The 19,114-nt window shown below is 34.6% G+C and overlaps 1 protein-coding gene across 23 annotated transcripts in view; it reads right to left on the bottom strand.

The window, feature by feature from the left end:
- Window positions 1–19,114, bottom strand: part of Sox6 (SRY-box transcription factor 6) — a 559,138-nt gene that overhangs the window by 229,453 nt on the left and 310,571 nt on the right. Inside the window, exon 1 of one of the 23 annotated variants that reach the window (XM_090348093.1) lies at window positions 4,501–4,576. The exons of 21 other annotated variants lie outside the window; for them this stretch is intronic. The gene's annotated coding sequence lies outside the window, so the exon portion shown is untranslated. Of the gene's footprint in view, window positions 1–4,500; window positions 4,577–19,114 lie in introns of those variants that run through there. One more of the 23 variants, XM_090348092.1, reaches the window with a different exon arrangement.

Genomic DNA, 19,114 nt, shown 5'->3' with positions numbered 1-19,114 from the left:
GCCCTAAGCTTAAGCCCTATAACAAGGAAGGAAGGAAAGGCAGGAAGAAAGAGGAAGGAAGGAAGGAAGGAAGGAAGGAAGGAAGGAAGGAAGGAAGGGAGGGAGGGAGGGAGGGAGAGAGGGAGGGAGGGAGGGAGGGAGGGAGGAGCCACCAGAAGGCAGGGAGGATGAGATACCCTGTCTATTTAGGAACACATACTAATAGTTGCAACTGATTTTCAGAAAACATCTGTCTTAGCTCACTTACTACTTCTATAACAGTATACCATAACCTGGGAAATTTATGAGCAATAAAAGCTACAATTTGGCTCACTGTTCTGGAGGTGAGGACCATCTGTAGCATATCATGGCAGAAGAGCCCAACAGAGACAGACAAAAAGGCCAAGCTCACATTTTAAGTCAGGAACCACTTTGGAGACAACTATCCCACGTCCATGACTTAAATTTTCTTATGGCCTAATTATGCTACCTGCTACCTGGAGGATTAAGTTTGTAACACACAAATTTTGAGCAACACATTTAAACTACAACACCTTGCAAGCTATACGTATATTAAGTGAAATATTAAAAGTGACGAAAGAAAAAACAAAAGTCACTTGAAGTTTGATAACTTGCAAAATTATCCTTTAAAAATAAAGTGAAAATAAACAAAATGGTATCTGTCAGAAACTAAATTATACATAAAATGAAAAGATAAATGATAAAAATATTTTAATTATTCTTAATTGACTACTAGATAACAGTAGTAATGTTCTATTAGGCATAAAATAACAAAATTTTACTTTTAATACTTATGCTGTCTATATAAATAGTAGCCACAATGCTACAAGGGCCAGGAGGAAGAGAAATAACAATGATTTATTAAAAGTCATGTAGAATGTTTTCTAACAAATAACTAGGTATTTAACTGATGTGTTAATGAAGGACCTAAAATACTCAAATAAAATCATAAAAGGAAGAAAAAGTATGGAAGGCCAAAATAGGAACAAAGGAACAGGTTAGGGACTGGGAGCATAGCCTAGTGGTAGATTGCTTGCCTAGCATGCAAGAAGTCCTGGGTTCAATTCCTCAGTACCACATACTCAGAAAAAGCCAGAAATGGCGCTGTGGCTTGAGTGGTTGAATGCTAGCTTTGAGAAAAAAGTGTCTAAGGATAGTACCCAGGCCCTGAGTTCAAGCCCTATGACTGACAAAAAAATACATACATTTTCTCCAGGCCTGGTGGTTCATGCCTCTAATCCTAGCTACTCAGGAGGCTGAGATCTGAGGATCAAGGTTCAAAGCCAGCCTGGGCCAAAAGGACCTGAGACTCTTATCTCCAATTAACCTCTAGAAAACAAGAAGTGGGGCTTGGCTTAAGGGTAGGGCTGAAGCCCCCAGGCCCAGGAGTAGAGCAATACCTATGAGCTAAAGAGCTCAGAGACAGTTTGAGTTCAAGACTCATGACTCACAAAAGAGAAAGAAAGAAAGAAAGAAAGAAAGAAAGAAAGAAAGAAAGAAAGAAAGAAAGAAAGAAAGAGAGAGAAAGAGAGAAAGGAAAGAAAGAAAAGATTAGAAAAGAGTGTAATAATAGTTGATAATAATTCAAATACATGAAAAGCACAAACATCAAGGGTCTAAATATACCAATTAACTTGTCAGGAAGGATTAAAAATCATACCAAATTAAGATGGCTCACCCCTATAATCCTAGTTACTCAAATTGCTGAGATCTGATGATTGCAGTTCAAAGCCACCAAGGCAGGAAAGTGAAACTCTCACTTCCAATTAATCATACACAACACACACACAAGTTGAAAGTGGAGCTGTGATTCAAGTTCTAGCTTTGAGCAAAAATGTTCGGCGACAGTGTCCAAACCCTGAGTTCAAGCCCCAAGAGAAATAATAACAACAATAATAATAATAATAAAATCAAGTTTTATATTAACTAAAAATACAATTTAAATATGAAGACAGGTTAAAAGTAATGTGAGAGAAAAAATATGACATGCTAAACTTTACCAAAGCAGTGGGAATAGCAATAGTGAGTACAAATAGAGCAGAATTCAGATTAAGGACAGTTATCAGGGCTAGAGGGGCATTTACATAGAATATGACAACCCCTGATGTATATGCACCTAATAACACAGTATATCAAAGCATGTTAGGCAAAATTTGCTAGGACAAATCAATCCATCAACTATTAGAGATGTAGACTTAAACATCCCTCAATCAAAAAATGGGGTTGATGTAGCAGGTAGAAAATCAGCAAGAAAATGGTTCAACTTAACACTACTGGCCAACTGAACAGAAGCAAACGTGATTGGACTACTTCATTCAACAGCAGTAGATTTCACATTCTTTTCAAACTCTTATAGACCATTCACTAAAATAGAATGCATTCTTAGCTGTGAAAAACAGCTAACAAATTTTAAAAATCAGAAACCATACAATATTTTCACTTAGACCACAGTAGAAAAAAAGTAGAAACCAATAAGAGAAAAATAGCTGGAATATGTAAAAATATGTGAATATTGAAAATACTTCCAATTAAAACTAGGCCAACTTAGAAATATCAAGAGATACTTAAAAATAATCATAGTAAATGAAAATTAAAATATCAATTCTCAAAAATATGGGGATACAGCAAAAATAGTGCTTAGAGGAAAAAATACTAGCATCTATCCCAAACTCAATAATATTTATATAATTAGAGAAAGAACAAGCCAAGTTAATAGCAAGAAAAGAAAAAATAATAGAAATTAGAGTTGATGTAAATAAGATTGGATATAGGAAATCAACAAAATGAACTCATGCTTTGAAAATCAGTAAAAAGGATAAACTTCTGAGAAGGCTCCAAAAAATGACAGCAGATATAAATCACTAATACTAGATATGAAGACAGTACTGCTTTAAAACCTATGAAAAATAAAAGAAAATAAAGGAATATTAACATTTCCTCAGCATAAATTTCATAACCAAAACGAAATGGACCACTTGCTTAAAAGACACAATTTGCCAAAGCTCACAAAAGAGCAAATAGATAATCAAGAAGGCCAATATGTATTGAAGAAATGTAATAATTAATACTCTTCTAAATTAAAAGTCCAAATGAGGCTGGGAGTTTGACCTAGTGGTAGAGTGCTTCCCTACCATTCATGAAGACCCAGGTTCAATTCCTCGGTACCACATATATAGAAAAATGCCAGAATTGGTGCTGAGGCTCAAGTGGTAGAGCTTTAGCCTTAAGAATGTCCAAGGAGAGTGCTCAGGCCCTGAGGTCAAGCTCAGGACTGGCAAAAAAAAATGATTTCAGGATGCAAGCCTAATATAAAAGTCAAGCATTTTGATACTACCAGCAACGAATAAGTAGACTCCAGAAATTTAAAACTAATATAAATTGTTGTCTTTCCCCCAAACTATATACAAACATAATAAAATATTTATAAAATCCAGAGTAAAACTAAAACTGATAAAAAGTAACAAAGAATATGACACATTTCTAGAAAATAGCCTAGAAATCAGTCTAGATGACTTTGGTATGATGATTATTTTTTAGATAGACTACTAAAGATATAATCCAAAAAACTGATAAGCTGGATTTTATACAAAGTGAAATTTTCAAAGACCATGACAAGAATGCAATTTGCTAATTTAGGATAGGGAGAAAAACATTTGCAAAAGATACATATGATAACTGCTTTTGATCCTGGTCTGCTGTGTCTAATATTTAGATTTATCTGATTTGGAAAAGGAAAGGGTAATAACAAAATGGTGAAACAAAGACAAAGGGTGAATCAATGCAACAGTGATACTCACAAGACAATAGGTTGGAAATGAACTTTACAGTTTCAGAAGGTAGGGAGTTGGGGGAGGGATACTGGGAAAGAACGAGGGAGGTGTAACAATATAGGACATTACCTTATGTAACTGAAATCCCTCTATACATCACCTATACAACAAAATAAAATTACATTAAAAAGAAAAAGAATGCCATGCAAAATAGACTAAGGACTTTAACAATAAGAAAAACAAACAATCCAATAAAAATGACAAAATACTTCTATAGACAACACTTTAAAAGATACAAATATGGTAAGCATATAAAAGGTGATCAACATCATTTGTCATTATGGAGTTGCAAAGTAAAAATTAAAACAACAATTAGCACCGCTAATTAGAGCGATGAAAACTAAAACATACCAAATGTTCTCAAGGATATGGAGTAAGAACTCCCATAAATTGTTCATGGGAATACAAAATAGAATAGCCAGTTTGGAAAACACTGGCAGTTTCTCACAAAACTGAATATCCTCTAATTACACAATTCAACCATCATGTTCTTTGGTACCTTCCCATATAAATCAAGAGTTATTTCTATACAAAAATCTATCCATGTTCATACTAGTTTTATTCACAATAACACAGACTTGAAGTAACCAAGACAACCTTTCATGTGTGAATGAATAAACAAACTTTAGTACAATCCAGACAATAGAGTATTATTCAGAATTAAAAGTACCTGCTCTATCAAGCCATGAAAATCCTACATAAGAAAACTCACATGAACACTACTAAACAAAAGAAGACAATCTAAAAAGGTTACATATGTATGATTCTAACTACATGACATTCTAGAAAAGGCAAAACTATGGTAACAGCAGAAAGGTTAATGGTTGCCAGGGGTTACAGGGAAGGGAAGATAAATAAGCAGAAGACATGATTAAGATGGTAGAACTATTCATTATGATACCACAATGGTGGATACATGTCATCAGATTATGCACTGTGTAACATCAACAGTGAACCCTAATGTGACCTATATACTGTGGTTGATAATGATGTCATGTGAATCAATAGATGTACTGGTCATAACAAAAGTACCATTGGTAGAAGATGGTAGTTTTGGAGGATGTATGCATAGAAGGAAAACAGACATTTGAGAATTCTCTTTATTTTCCATTCAATCCTACTGTAAACTTGAAAAATGCTATAAGAATGTTTATTAAAAATTACATATAAGCCGGGAGTTTGGCCTAGTGGCAGAGTGCTTGCCTAGCATGCACGAAGACCCGGGTTCAATTCCTTGGTCCCACATACTTAGAAAAAGCCAGAAGTGGAGAGCTCTGGCCTTGAGAAAAAGCCAAGGACAGTGCTCAGGCCCTGAGTTTAAGCCCAGGACTGGCAAAAAAAAAATTACTCTATTCAATATTTGCTCATCTATAAATTTAAGTCTAAAACAAGCTATTAGAACTAATATGTAATACATATATGTCATTGGGTATATGGGTAGTATTAAAATATATTTCCAAATATTTTTAAAAATAGGAAATACTTTTGAAAATAGTAAATCTAAAAATATGGGAAGGATTCCTATGTGTATGCATATGAAAGAACTTTAGAAAACATTATTAAAATAAATAACTAAAGCCCAAATAAATGGAAGATGGAGGTTTCATATTTTAAAAGTCACTATAATTTAAAATGCAAATTCTCTCCAGTATAATCTCTTCACTATATTTTATTTTATTTTTAATTTTTATTTTTTATTTTTTATTTTTTGCCAGTCCTGAGCTTAAGCTCAGGGCCTGAGGACTATCTTTGGATTTTTCTCAAGGCTAGAGCTCTACCATTTAAGTCTCAGCACCACTGCTGGCTTTTTCTAAGTATGTGGGACCAAAGAATTGAACCTGGTCTTCGTGCATGCTAGGCAAGCACCCTACCACTAGGCCAAACTCCTGGCCCATCTTCACTATATTTTAAAATGTTAATTCTCACTAAATTCTCTCCAAATTCCTTTACAGACATATTATAACACAATTCTAATTCCCAGGAAATTTGTTTAAGAAATTAACAATTCTAAATTGATCTGTATACATAAAGGACCAAAAACAGTCAAGAAAGTTTTGAACCAGGACAAAAGTTACAGCTAGGTACTATTAAATCATACTATGACAGCTACCATTCTAGTTGAGACCTGGGGGTTATGGTTGATGTTCACCTAAGCAGAAAAATCTAGATTCCATCTCCAATTAGCCAGCAAAATGCTGATCTGAGGTGTAGCTCAATTGATAGAGTGAGCAAGTTGATGCAGCTTGGAGGACCTAAGTTCTGTTACTGGCGAATACACACCAAGAAAGCAACAAAAATTTTAACATAATACATCTGAATATAATGATTCATTTTGGCATTATTCTTGCATTTTATCCTAGCATTTTTGCAAAGCTAGCAACAAACAGATACAGAGCAATGAAACAGAACAAACTAGTACTTCCAACAAATATTCAGCTAAAAGATATTATACTGAATGTCATCAAAGACGCAAAAAACTCTAATTTCTCTATTGAAGACCAGGAATAGATAAAATTAATCTATAAGAGTTCTTTTCCTTTTTTTTTTTTTGTCTGTCACAGGACTTGAACTCTGGGCCTGGTAATTGTTCCTGAGCTCTTCAGCTCAAGGCTGCTACCCTACCCCTTGAGCCACAGTGCCATTTCCTGTTTTCTGATGATTAACTGGAGAGAAGAGTCTCATAGACTTTTTAGTGCCCCAGCTGACTTTGAACCATGATCCTCAAATCTCAGCCTTCTGAGTAGCTAGGATTATAGGAGTGAACCACCAGCTCTATAAGAGTTTGATTATCTTTCATAGGTTATAGTTAGATGAGAGAATGAAATAGTCTTGTGGGATAGTGAAATATTCTTTGTCTTGATATGAATATTATATTTTCATAAGAATTTACATATATTGAAATTATCAAGAGGTATGCTAAAGATCATATATCATACTACATGTATGTTATACTTCAATATACAACTCATAAAAATATTATCTTGTTTTCAGAAAAATTCTTCAGGAATTTATGCTCTATTATGAAACAAAAATAAATAGTATTTGAAAAGTTACTTATCTTCCCATTTGAGATGAAATGGTGTATATCCTAGTATAGTCTCCATTGTCTCCATAAAGTATTCCTAAAATAAATGCAACTATCACATTAAAAAATTATCTGACGTTTGGTTATGGATCTCAGATTACTCAGTCAAAAGTGGAAATAATATAAAGTCAAGGTATCTGAAAAAAAAGTATCTGTGGCTAGAAGTGATTGCTTTTATCTGACCATTATCATGTAAAGATGAGTAGCTGAAGAGATATGAATGAAGCAAGCCACTCATAGCAGAGTAGCTATACATGAGGCCATTTAGAATGACGCTAAATGAAAGGACCTCTAGGATAAAGAAAAAAAAGCCATATAATGAGTGATTGTTGTCCTTAATGTACTATGTTATCTCTCATCTCTTTTGCTGTCCCTTGGTTATCTCACATTGTTACAGTATCTCACTTTGTTATCTGTTATATTGGATATATTTGTATTTGGTTATTTGAAATTGGATAGGGAAGGGGGGGAAACAAGATGAGGGGTGGGGGTGGGGGGGAGGGAAATGGGGACCAAGACATGAGAAAGGGTATCAATGTATGTGAAGTAATTCACCTTCTATCTGGCAAATATAATGTAACCCTTCTATTAATTACAATAGAAAATATATGAAAAAAAAGAATGAAGCAAGCCAGAAGTCCAAAACTTGTTTACCCTTTGATTGACTCCATTTATTCACAGAATAAGATTCAGTTGCTTTACTACAGCTTAAAAACCCCACCATGGGGAGTGTAAACTTGTTCAATCACTCTGGAAAACAGTATGGAGATTCCTTATAAGACTAAAAATAAAGCTCCCCTATGACCTAGCAATCCTACTTCGGGACATTTACCCAAATGTCTGTAAATAAGACTACATGAAACCTACCAGCACAACCATGTTCATTGCAGCATTATTTACCATAGATAAGATATGGAACCAACCCAGATGCCCCTCAGTAGATTAATGGATCAAGAAGATCTAGTACTTATTATACATATGGAATTTTATGCTACTATCAGAAAGAATGACATTGCCCCATTTGTAAGGAAATGGAAAGATTTGGAAAAAATCATATTAAATGAAGTAACCCTGTAGGATCCATGATTTCCCTCATTTGTAATAACTAGTATACATCTAGGATTTTCCTACTAGAGGAGCACAATAGCTCAAAAGCTATGTGCATATGGCCATATGGGATGAGGCTAAGCGAAATGAACTCCAGGATATGGAAACAAGAGGTTTATAATGGTTTTTGTTTTCAATGTGCTATGTAAAGTTATTTCTTTTCTCTTTTGTTTTTTTCTTTATGGCTTATCCTGTTGTTTTTGTATTTGACTTTGGTACTTAGTGTATTGCATATACATTTATTTATTTGAATTAGGAAAGAGAAAAAACAAAATGATGAGACAAAGGACAAAGGATGAACGAATATAACTGCGATATTCACAAGACAATATACTGGAAATGAACTTGGGAGGGGTAAGGGGAGGGAAAGTGTGAGAAAAACATGGGAAGATGGGAAGGGGTAACAATATTCGAGAAGTAATGTACTCACTACTTTATGAATGTAACTGTAACCCCTGCATATATCACACTGACAATAAAATACATTTAAAAAAAAACATTGTCTTTACTTTTGCCAATCCTGGGGCTTGAACTCAGGACTTGAGCACTGGCCTTAAGCCTCTGCTGTTCAAAGCTAGTGTTCTATCAGTTGTGTCACAGTGCAACTTCCATCTTTTTCTGTTTATTAGGTATTAAGAAATTGAACTCAGGGTTTAATGCACTCTACCACTAAGCCATATTCCCAGCCCCTCTCCATTGTCTTATACTGAAACCCTTTTAGTTTCCTTGAGCAACAATCATCTCTACCAGTGGTTGGAATCTCTTTTCTGTGACCCTCATATGTGTTGCTCCTTCTGCTTGATATACGTACCACTCCTTTTCATCTAAATACAGTCCAAATTATTCCATCACATTTTAAAAGTTATTTCCTCAGGGATGCCTCCAATAGACTTTATTGGGAATTTAAACTAAGTCTCAATTTTTATCATAATTATTATAATTACTTCACAAGCAGCCTCTCTATTGCTATGAAAACCCCATAGAAAGCCAAGAATCCCGTATGTCCCATTCAATAATGTCCTTAGTGGCCAAAGTCCATAACCAGTGGTAGGTACTAAACCAAACCATCTCTAATCCAGCCATTGGTTAATGTCTGTAATCTTAGCTCCTTAGAGGCTGAGATCTGAGGATCACCATTCAAAGTCAATCAGTGCAGGAAAGTCTATGTGACTTAACTAATTCACCATCAAAAAGCTGGAAGTAGAGCTGCTATTCAAGTAGTAGAGCATCAGCCTTGAGTGAAAGGGCTAAGCAGAAGCACATAAGGCCCTGAGTTCATGCCTTGATACCAGTACACACAGGTACAGGAAAAAGTCTAGAATCAATGAAATTGAAGGATAAATTAATGATTAGGAGAGTGGAATACAAGAAACATCACTGGAAATGTTAGAAGAAGCAAACAGTATTTATGTACTTAATTTTTATTCAATGCTTGTTTAATTATTTACATTTTTGTCATCCATTTCAGCTCTTTTTTAATATACCACTCTGTCTTGGCTATGCTATGAACTGCAAAGAAAACACTTTCAAGACAGGTAAGAGTCCTTTTGTTGCAGTGTACTGTAACAATAGAAATGGAAGTAAGATGAACTTGGGAAAGACTGTTGGAGAATGAAGATCCATTTGCTCTCTGAAACCATACACATTAGAAACCACACATCCCACCAGAAAAGTATCCTTCTCAAAGATATCCTTGATTCTGATATTTTATAGACTTTCTCTAGAAACTTTTTCCTAATATGAAGAAATCGCTTATCGATGAATATTCAAATTATAAATCCAACCATTGCCATTCATCTTTAAATAATCATCAAGATACTGAAATTTTTTATCAAAACACAATTTTACTTTTTCCTCTTTAAAGATTTTCAAACACATTTTCAGTCAAAGGAGAACAAAGGCTAAAATTAGGTTTTTGAAGAAGAATGTATAGCCACAGAAAGCAAGATCAAAATCTAAATATGTTTCCCCATTGTTTATATTTTGAGAAAGAACTGAAAAAAATGACAAGAAATTCTGAACAAAGCATTGTGTTCTGCAAATATTTCAAACACTGACCAGTTCTCTTGATTACACAGAACGAACACAAAACCTCTTTCAATAGGGCCTGCACAGCTTGAAGATGAACTCCCTGTGCCTCTTAATCCTCTATTCAAACCTGGCTACAATTAGTGGTGTCAAAGGAATCCAGCTACAAAGTAAATTCATAGCTGATAGTATTATTGTATGTCTTTGAATTTAGGTTCTATATGATTATTAGATATAAAAATTAACCTATTTCTTACCATTCAATGGCAAGTCAAATACATCAATAACATACTCCAGAAAATCAGTCAATGGTCAGTATTTAGTGTACACATTTATTTGTCTGAAAGATTGTAAAATATATACATCTAAGCTGGATACCATGTTTATGTGAGTTACAATAGTTATCAAGATAGGCAGAAAACACTCTTAAGATACCTGAAATGTATATTGAAATGTACCATATCTAAAAAATAAAGAAAAACAGAGGTAAGTCTAAAATATGCATTCTTCAAAAGTAAGAGACAATGCCGCAGAGTACAAGCTCTGCAAATGATTGGTAATAGCCACAAACAAAAGCATGAATATTTAGAGGGCTACACACTACAAAATAGCAAACTTTCACAAAGGTCTGTGCATTTATAATTAACCTGAGGTATCTGTAACTGGGAAATTTTTGTAAAATACTTACGTTAATCAAATAACAAATTTGCCAGACTGCTGCTTAAAATAAAACAGGCATACAGTTTATACAATTAACTGTCCTTTGGACTCAAGACAGGAAGAAAACTTGGTAACATCCTAGGGACAGAGGTGTGATCCATTAATATCAAAGTATGGACAAGGACTTTTAGGTCTTTCCTGAGTTTGATATAAGATTCTTTAATGCCGAAATGATCAGTTGCTGAGCAATAAGATTTCATTGTCTCTATAAAGTTCCATATCTAGCATGCCTTCTACTTCTGTCAGTTGCTCATTATTTACTATTATATCTACTTTACTCTTTATACAAGTCTTGTCGAGTTATAAATTGACAGGGAATCTTACTCCTCCAAATGCATCTGTCTGAGTCTCTGGAAGAAATTCTCAAGACCCAACACTTAAACATTTATAGGTAAACCAAATATCTTTTTTCAAATATTTTTAATTGTAATTAAGAGGAATTAACAGATAAAAGATGCATTACTTCATACATATTGATACCCCTTCTCATATTTTTGTCCCCATATCCCCTTCCCATCCCCTCCCCTCATCTTGCTTTCCCCCTTCCTTTTCCTATTTCAAATAAACAAATAAACATATATACACTATACCAGATAACAAGGTAAGATAGTGTAATAATATGAGAATAACCAAGGAGCAACAAAAGAGATGAGAAATAACATAGTACATTAAGAACAACAATCACAGGGCCGGGAGTTTGGCCTAGTGGTTAAAGTGCTTGCCTAGCATGCATGAAGACCCGGGTTCGATTCCTTGGTACCACATATAGAAAAAAGCTGGAAGTGGTGCTGAGGCTCAAGTGGTAGAGCTCTAGCCTTGAGAAAGTCCAAGGACAGTGCTCAGGCCCTGAGCTCAAGCCCAGGACTGGCAAAAAAAAAAGAACAACAATCACACATTATCTAGCTCTAGAGATAAACTAAATATCTTGATAATCTTATTTTAAGTGGCTTCCATCAAAGATAGCAATAGTAACAAAAATAATAATGATGATGATTATAATAATGATCAAATAATTAACAATAGTCTTGCTTTTATCTACATGTAGAGTTTTTAAGGACTTCCTAGAGTTCTTTTCTATGTAACCACTATATCAATTCTATATCATTTGGCTTCCTGATCAAAACAAATTTTTCAAGAGTATAATTATTACAAGAGTATAATTACTCTTATGCTTGGCCTATTATAATTTCAATTGCACTGACTGCAGAAAGAAAAAGCATCATTTTTGCCTCTTCTTTTAAACTTTTGTTTACTGAAATGAATCCTTGATATATGTTCAAGTAAATTGCTCATCAGATGCAGAGGAAGGAATTGTCCATGAGTTCCTCTGAGTTTGTATGTTTGTTTTCTTAACATCTTCTATTAACAGCCACTGGGCACTTGGCATTTCTAGTAATAGCAGATTATAAGAAGAAAATTGCAGATCTAAAATGAAAAAAAGTAGAGGGAATTTCTGAATAGTATTTACCTAATTATATCCAGTATTGAGATAAAGGAGGAAAGGGAGGAAAAGCAAGATGAGGGGTGAAGTGGAAGTGGAAGGGGAACAGAAGTAGAAGGAAGAAGACAAGAAAGAGGAGGAAGAGGAGCCCAAGCATTGTGAAAATGATATGCATTTTGCAAAGGACTGAAGTTATTTTAGATCATAAAAAGAACAAACTTTTAAATTGTAGTGATACCATATATCCTATTTATATTTTGTTTAGAGACAGTTTGTGTTTTTCTGTTCAAATATTTCAAACTGTCTTCTGGAAGTCTGTTGATCTATTCAGCACAGTATTATTTTGAGCAGCAAAACCCTTAAAGAATATACTGGCCTTAAGATATAGGAAAAAACCTGAGGTTTATAGTGATCAAATGCTTTCTTATTGCTTAAATTAAAATGTTACCTATAAAAAATTTAAGATACATATATTGAATTACATTTTCCCATCAAGAATCAAAGGGTAAGATTTATGATTATTAAGGCATATGAAAATTAATTCACTAATTTTGTCTCCCCATTATTAATTATATCAACAAAAGTAAAGGGGAAAAACTCACCAATAGCAACCAAACAAGAAAAAAACTTAAAACAAAATGCAACAAGTTCTCCAAATTGGCAACCAAGTAGAGGTGATAGATATTAATAAAATGACAAGAAATGTCATTAAAATTCCCATATTTGTAAAGAAGCAGTTTTGTTACCATTTTTTAATTTCATCACAACATAATAGAAAAATGAACTAGAAAGAAAGAATTAACAGGGCTATTTCCATATAAAAGAAGTGAAGATTCTAAGTCTACAGATTGCAATTGAGGAATGAGGGCAAAAAAAACATTCTGGATAGATGGTAACATGTTCACAATACTACGGAAAGGAATTATAAGACAAAAATCCAAAAGAACTCGGGAAACACAGAACATCCAAAGATACATCTAATTTCTCCCTATATCTATTACCTTCTCATCCCTGATAAATAACTGTCTCTGATTTCAAATAAGAAGAGCAAAGAAACAAAAAGGTAAAACTATCTGCAAAAACTGTGGAATAATGAAAGCATGACCAAGATGCTGAATAAAGATGTCGTTTATTCATGAAGATGAAAGATGGGTAGAATTTTGGTAATAATATAGCTCTAAAACTTTTGAGGGGATATCACAATATCCTTGTACTGAGGGGGAGGGGCGAGGAATTAATTTCTCTGAACCAGCCAATTAAAAGAAAGTGAAATAAAATCAGGAAAAGATGTGATAAAAGAAGTCCTAAAAGCTATTGCACTCCTGCTGCATTTACACACTAAATAAAACTAAATGGCCATAGGATTCATAGATACAAAGTGATATAAATGTTATAAGGCCACATAATGCAAAGCAAAATAGAAAACAATAAAAAGAAGATGAACATTAAGAGTTTATAATATCCTTATCTTTCAAAGTAGACAGTATTGCTCTTAAAAATAAATACATAGCTTTAACAAACTAAACATAATGAGGAACCCTTTTTCAAGTTTCATTAATATTTTATTTGATCTTAAACCTCAAGGGAAATCTTTTAACAAATATTTATAACAGAAAAATACACATTTTCTTCAGATTCAGAAACTCTTTTAATTCTTCTTTAGCCTCTTTTGTATTAAGTATATGCTTCCTAAGACTTTATGGGAAATAAATATATCTATAGGTTACAAAATTTGATGTGCGTGTGTGTGTGTGTGTGTGTGTGTGTGTGTGTGTGTGTGTGTGTGTGTGTGGTGTTTAGAATCAAACCAAAGGCAATAAGCAAGAATCTACAACTAAGCTATATATACACCTGCATTTGTCTAATTTTTTAAATTTCCCTATTACTTTAGAAAATAAAACATAATTAAAGATCAAAAAGTACATAATGGTGAAAATCTTGAAAATTCTAGAATCTGAGTAATAGGCACATAAAGGCTCATGATATCATTCTTTGTTTTTGTTTGTTCAAGCTTTTTTCTAACGTATTTTCTTAAATATCGCTTTTATATAAACAAAATAAGTTCTTTGTAACCTATAAGTTATTCATCTTTAGAATAAAAATATTCCTTTAGAAGAAAATACTCCTTGCTTTGAGGATTCATTAACATAATTTTAATCTAAGGGTCTACTGATAACTGGAAAGAAAATAAGGCTAATTTTGGAAAACTGGATATTTCAGGAAGTGAAGCCAAAGGTTGTAAAAGTTAGAAAAGATGTAGTAAGTTATACAACAAAACAAAACATCTCTGTACATCACATATATTAACAATAAAAATCATAGGTAGATTCCTTTGAAAATTTGTTTCATTTTTAAAAATCATTTCACACATTATCCTAGTTCTCTTCAAAACAGGCAGTAAATACCGTTTCAGACTTTGTCTTACAAATAAAATTAAAATCGCTTCATATTCTACCTAATGACAATTAGCCATATTCTAGGAGAGTTTTGTTTTCTTTCTACCTCTAGTGGTAAGTAACTACTGATAATTTTTGAGTTTTTATGTAATCTCACTTGATGTTGTCTAACATACCTTAATGTACTTTCAAAATATAAATGACATCAGACAGCAAGTATGTAACAGAAACAGCATTCTCACCCAATCAGTATTAGTCCAGAACCTGTGTGTATAACCACTAAGTTGATGTTTAGCAAACATATTTCTACTGTTTTCTGTAAATGTCACTCAAGATTCTCTCCCTGAGGAAGACACCAATATATGACTACTTACATTGCAAAAATATGTGTATGCCCTCCATGAACAAAGTAGAAGGTGCCAGAGTTAGCAAAATTAATAAAACAATCTTAGAATCTTATTTCTGTAACTCTCGTAATCCCTCGCTTTCTCAATTGTTTTTTACTAAAGAACAATTTTTCACCTTGTTATCTGATATATTTTATATGTGCTTAATTGATTATTTGAAATTGGATAGGGAAGGGGGGAAATCAAAATAAGCTGGGGGGGAGGGAAATGGGGCCCATGTCATGAGAAAGGGTATCAATGTATGGGAAGTTATGTACCTTCTATCTGGTGAATATATTGTAACCCTTCTATTAATCACAATAAAAAATTATTTAAAAAAAAGAAGTGGGGAAAAGGAGACATTTGCCTCATGAGTCTCTTTTTTAACTGTGGTCACTGGCCATCTAACCCAGTTCTACATACTGGGAAATTGGACATAGTCCACTTGAGACTTCTGAAAAGGCCCTCTTGAGCTAGTCTGGTGGCTCACGCCTGTAATCCTGTCTACTCAAGAGGCTGTGATCTGAGGACTGGGGTTCAAAGCCAGCAGGAGCACTAAAGTCTGAGAGACTCTTATCTCCAATTAATCACCAGAAAACCAGAAGAGGCGCTGTGACTCCAGAGGTAGGGCTGTAGCCTTAAGCTGAAGAGCTCAGGAACAGCGCCCAGGCCCAGAGTTCAAGCCCCATGACCGGAAAAAAAAAAAAAGGACTGCTTTGGTCCCTGTAATTGCCCTAAATAAAAAACTCCCTGAGGAATACTGCAGTATTCTCTACTGACTGACTTCATTTCAAACGGGGAGATGCTCTGGCCAACTTGTAATGGTGATGAGAAGACCAGATATTTAGAGCTGCAGACAAAGCCCTAATACTCAGTCTTTTCTACAAAACCACCACCCATTCAACCATAAGACTTCCATTTTGTTGGGGGAGGGAAATTAAGCACTTTTCTGTAAGCTGTAATGTTTTGGATGTTTAGTTTGTCTATTTTTTCTTTTCATTACTGAGATTCACAGCAAAAGGCATTTCTAATACACAATATTCACCACTTACTTATGCCACTTAATTATAACGAACCCACAATTTATGCTGAATTGTTAACTAATATAAAAGTTAAATACTGCATTTGTCACACACTGATTTGCATGTTTGTTTTTTAAGTTTAATCTAAGACATAAATGTGCATTGTGTTTATTATCAACATACATTCTAATGGGAGAAATGGTTGACACCACTGAATTCCGTTCTACGGCTAAATATCTAAGCAGTATAAGTAGACTATGTGCTATGGATTGAACTAAGCCTTTCAAAACTCATGTTGAAGACCTATTCTCCCAAGATGAAGGTATTTAGAGACAGGGACTTTGGGAGGTAGGTAGATTCAGATGTAAGAACCTTTTAATGGGATTAATGCTACTAGATTTCTTTTGTCCCTCTCATCCCTATACCATGCTACTCCTTCCATATAAAGATTCACGAAAAAGACAACTACAATCCAGGAAGAGTACCCTAAGTAGAAATCAGCTAGCATCTCCATCTTGCCCTTCCTCCTCCGCCTCATACTCTTCCTGTTCCTCCTCCTCCTGTTCTTCCTCCTACTCCTTCTTCCATTTCTCCTACTCTCCCTTCTCTCTCCTCTCTTCTCTTCTTCCTCCTTTGCTCTTGCTGCCTCCTCCTCCTCCCCACTCTTCAGGTTCACCTTTTCCCCTTCATTCCCCTTCCTCCTCCTCCTCCTCCATTTTGTGGAGGCACCAGAGCTTGAACTTGGGCTTTCATAGCTTCTGATTGTCATTTTTTATTCTAGATGCCAATGTTACCACTTGAGCCACTCCTCCAGTCTTTGGATTTTCTTCTCCAGGACTGTAAGAAATTTCTGTTATTTAAAACCATTTGGGCCCGGAGTTTGGCCTAGTGGTTAAAGTGCTTGCCTAGCATACACGAAGACCCGGGTTCGATTCCTCGGTACCACATACATAGAAAAAAGCCGGAAATGATGCTGAGGCTCAAATGGTAGAGTTCTAGCCTTGAGAAAGTCCAAGGACAGTGCTCAGGCCCTGAGCTCAAGCCCAGGACTGGCAAAAAAAAAAAAAAAAAAAAAAAAAAAAAAAACCACACATTTCATTCTATAGTATTTCCTGATGACAGTCAGAACTACGTGGTCAGATAAGGCAGATAGGACAAAAAAAGAACCTGATTGTAATGGCATATGACTATAATACTATTGGGGGAAGCTCAAATGAGGCAGATTGCAGTTTGAGGCCAATCCATGTAGAATTTTGAGGCCCCTTCCCTAGGTCACAGAGGCACATGCTGTGATCCCAGCTACAGGAGGAAAGGTAACATCTTGGTTCAGGCATGGGCCCAGGGAAAAGTACAAGACTCTATACAAAATAAAAATGCAAAACAGGACTGAAAATCAGCATGGTTCAGAAGTAGACTATCTGCCAAGCGAGCATGAGGCCCTGACTTTCCTTCCATTCTCTCTCTCTCTCTCTCTCTCTCTCTCTCTCTCTCTCTCTCTCTCTCTCTCTCTCTCTCTCTCTCTCTCTCTCTCTCTCTCTCATACACACACACACACACACACACACACATAGAGGCCCTGACTTTCCTTCCATTCTCTCTCTCTCTCTCTCTCTCTCTCTCTCTCTCTCTCTCTCTCTCTTCTCTCTCTCTCTCCTCTCTCTCTCTCATACACACACACACACACACACACACACATAGATAGGGAGAGACAGAGAGAGAGAGACAGAGAGACAAAGAGACAGAGAGACAGAGAGAGAGACAGAGAAATGCACTACTTAATAAAGTCAAATGTCTTACACAGTATTTAACAAAAGGTCAATCTTATCCATAGGCTATCTAGCTTCCATTTAGCCTTAATTCATTTTGGAGGGATATGCAAAACCTCACTCTACAACCAGTTTTTCTGATAGCTTACTATAAAGCAAATAAGTAATCACACTGAGTTTGCAATTACTCAACAGGGTTTGTAATTCAGGTTCTGCCAATTATTAACTTCATGACCTTGAATATCAGAATACTAAGAGATCATATATAAGTATTCTTAGCCACTCTGTCTGGTATTATTGAAATATTTCATAAATGTCATAGAAAAAATCAGTGATAAGATAATGAGTAATGATGAGTAACCCAGACAAATTTTACTCAAATCTTATGAAGTGTTTAGGTATCTTAGCTCAGTTGTTTAAAAAGAACTTCATTGATTTCTAGAACTGTTTAGGTTTGCTTATTTCCAGACTGTCCAAGGCTTAAAAAAATTAAACAAAAAATACACAATTTATCCCAAGTACCTTCCATTTAAATAGAATATCCCAAATAGGATCTACTTATTACCTACCCGGGAGCTTTCAAGTTAAAAAAAATTATGTTCAAATATCTCAACAAGACATAATTGCCTAATGAGTTTATTATCCTATAAATACTACAATAATTACGACCTAAGGTACAAACATAAAACAATACAATCTACTCCCTTCCCACAAATACATACTCCATCTGATCAAAACTACACACTAGAGGTATTACTCAGAGCTTGATGTTCAGATGCCAAGCTTTCTAACAGGCCTTTACTTGTACCTGGCATAAGAGCTGTTGAACACTCCTGACCTCAGTAGAAATTAAATTAAATAGAACTTGGGTCCTGAGAGCAATAATACTAAGTTTACAGAATAAAAAAAGAGAGAGAGAAATAGATAATAGACATGTTGGATAATCTACATGGCAAAAGAAAACCTGAATGTAAAAATAATGTGCTTATAGCAACTTGAACGTGGATGGAAATAAAAACTTCATATCACTTTTATCAATATCTAAAACTTAAATGCCAGTGGCAAGTTTTTACAGATGAATAACTGTAAGCAGAATATAAATGTAAACTTTATGGGGTTAGAAATTAACCTACGAGAGAGTTTTAATAAATGGAAACAAAAAAAAGCATAAACGTAGACAAGGGCTTTATGTGCTTTTTCTTATGAGTACAAGTTTGAATAGTAAATGGTAACACAATCCCCTAGAAGGAAAGGAAAGCAAAGAAAGATGAATGGGAGCTAAGCAAAAGCACTATAAAGTAGATATGATTATCTTTTTCCTCTGAGAAATTCC

This window comes from Megascapheus bottae, chromosome 16 (genome assembly GCF_031878675.1).
Source record: "Megascapheus bottae isolate mThoBot1 chromosome 16, mThoBot2.hap1, whole genome shotgun sequence".
Classification (NCBI taxonomy): domain Eukaryota; kingdom Metazoa; phylum Chordata; class Mammalia; order Rodentia; family Geomyidae; genus Megascapheus; species Megascapheus bottae.
The sequence above is the reverse complement of the archived record's forward strand: the minus strand, read 5'-3'. Positions and strand labels throughout refer to the sequence as shown.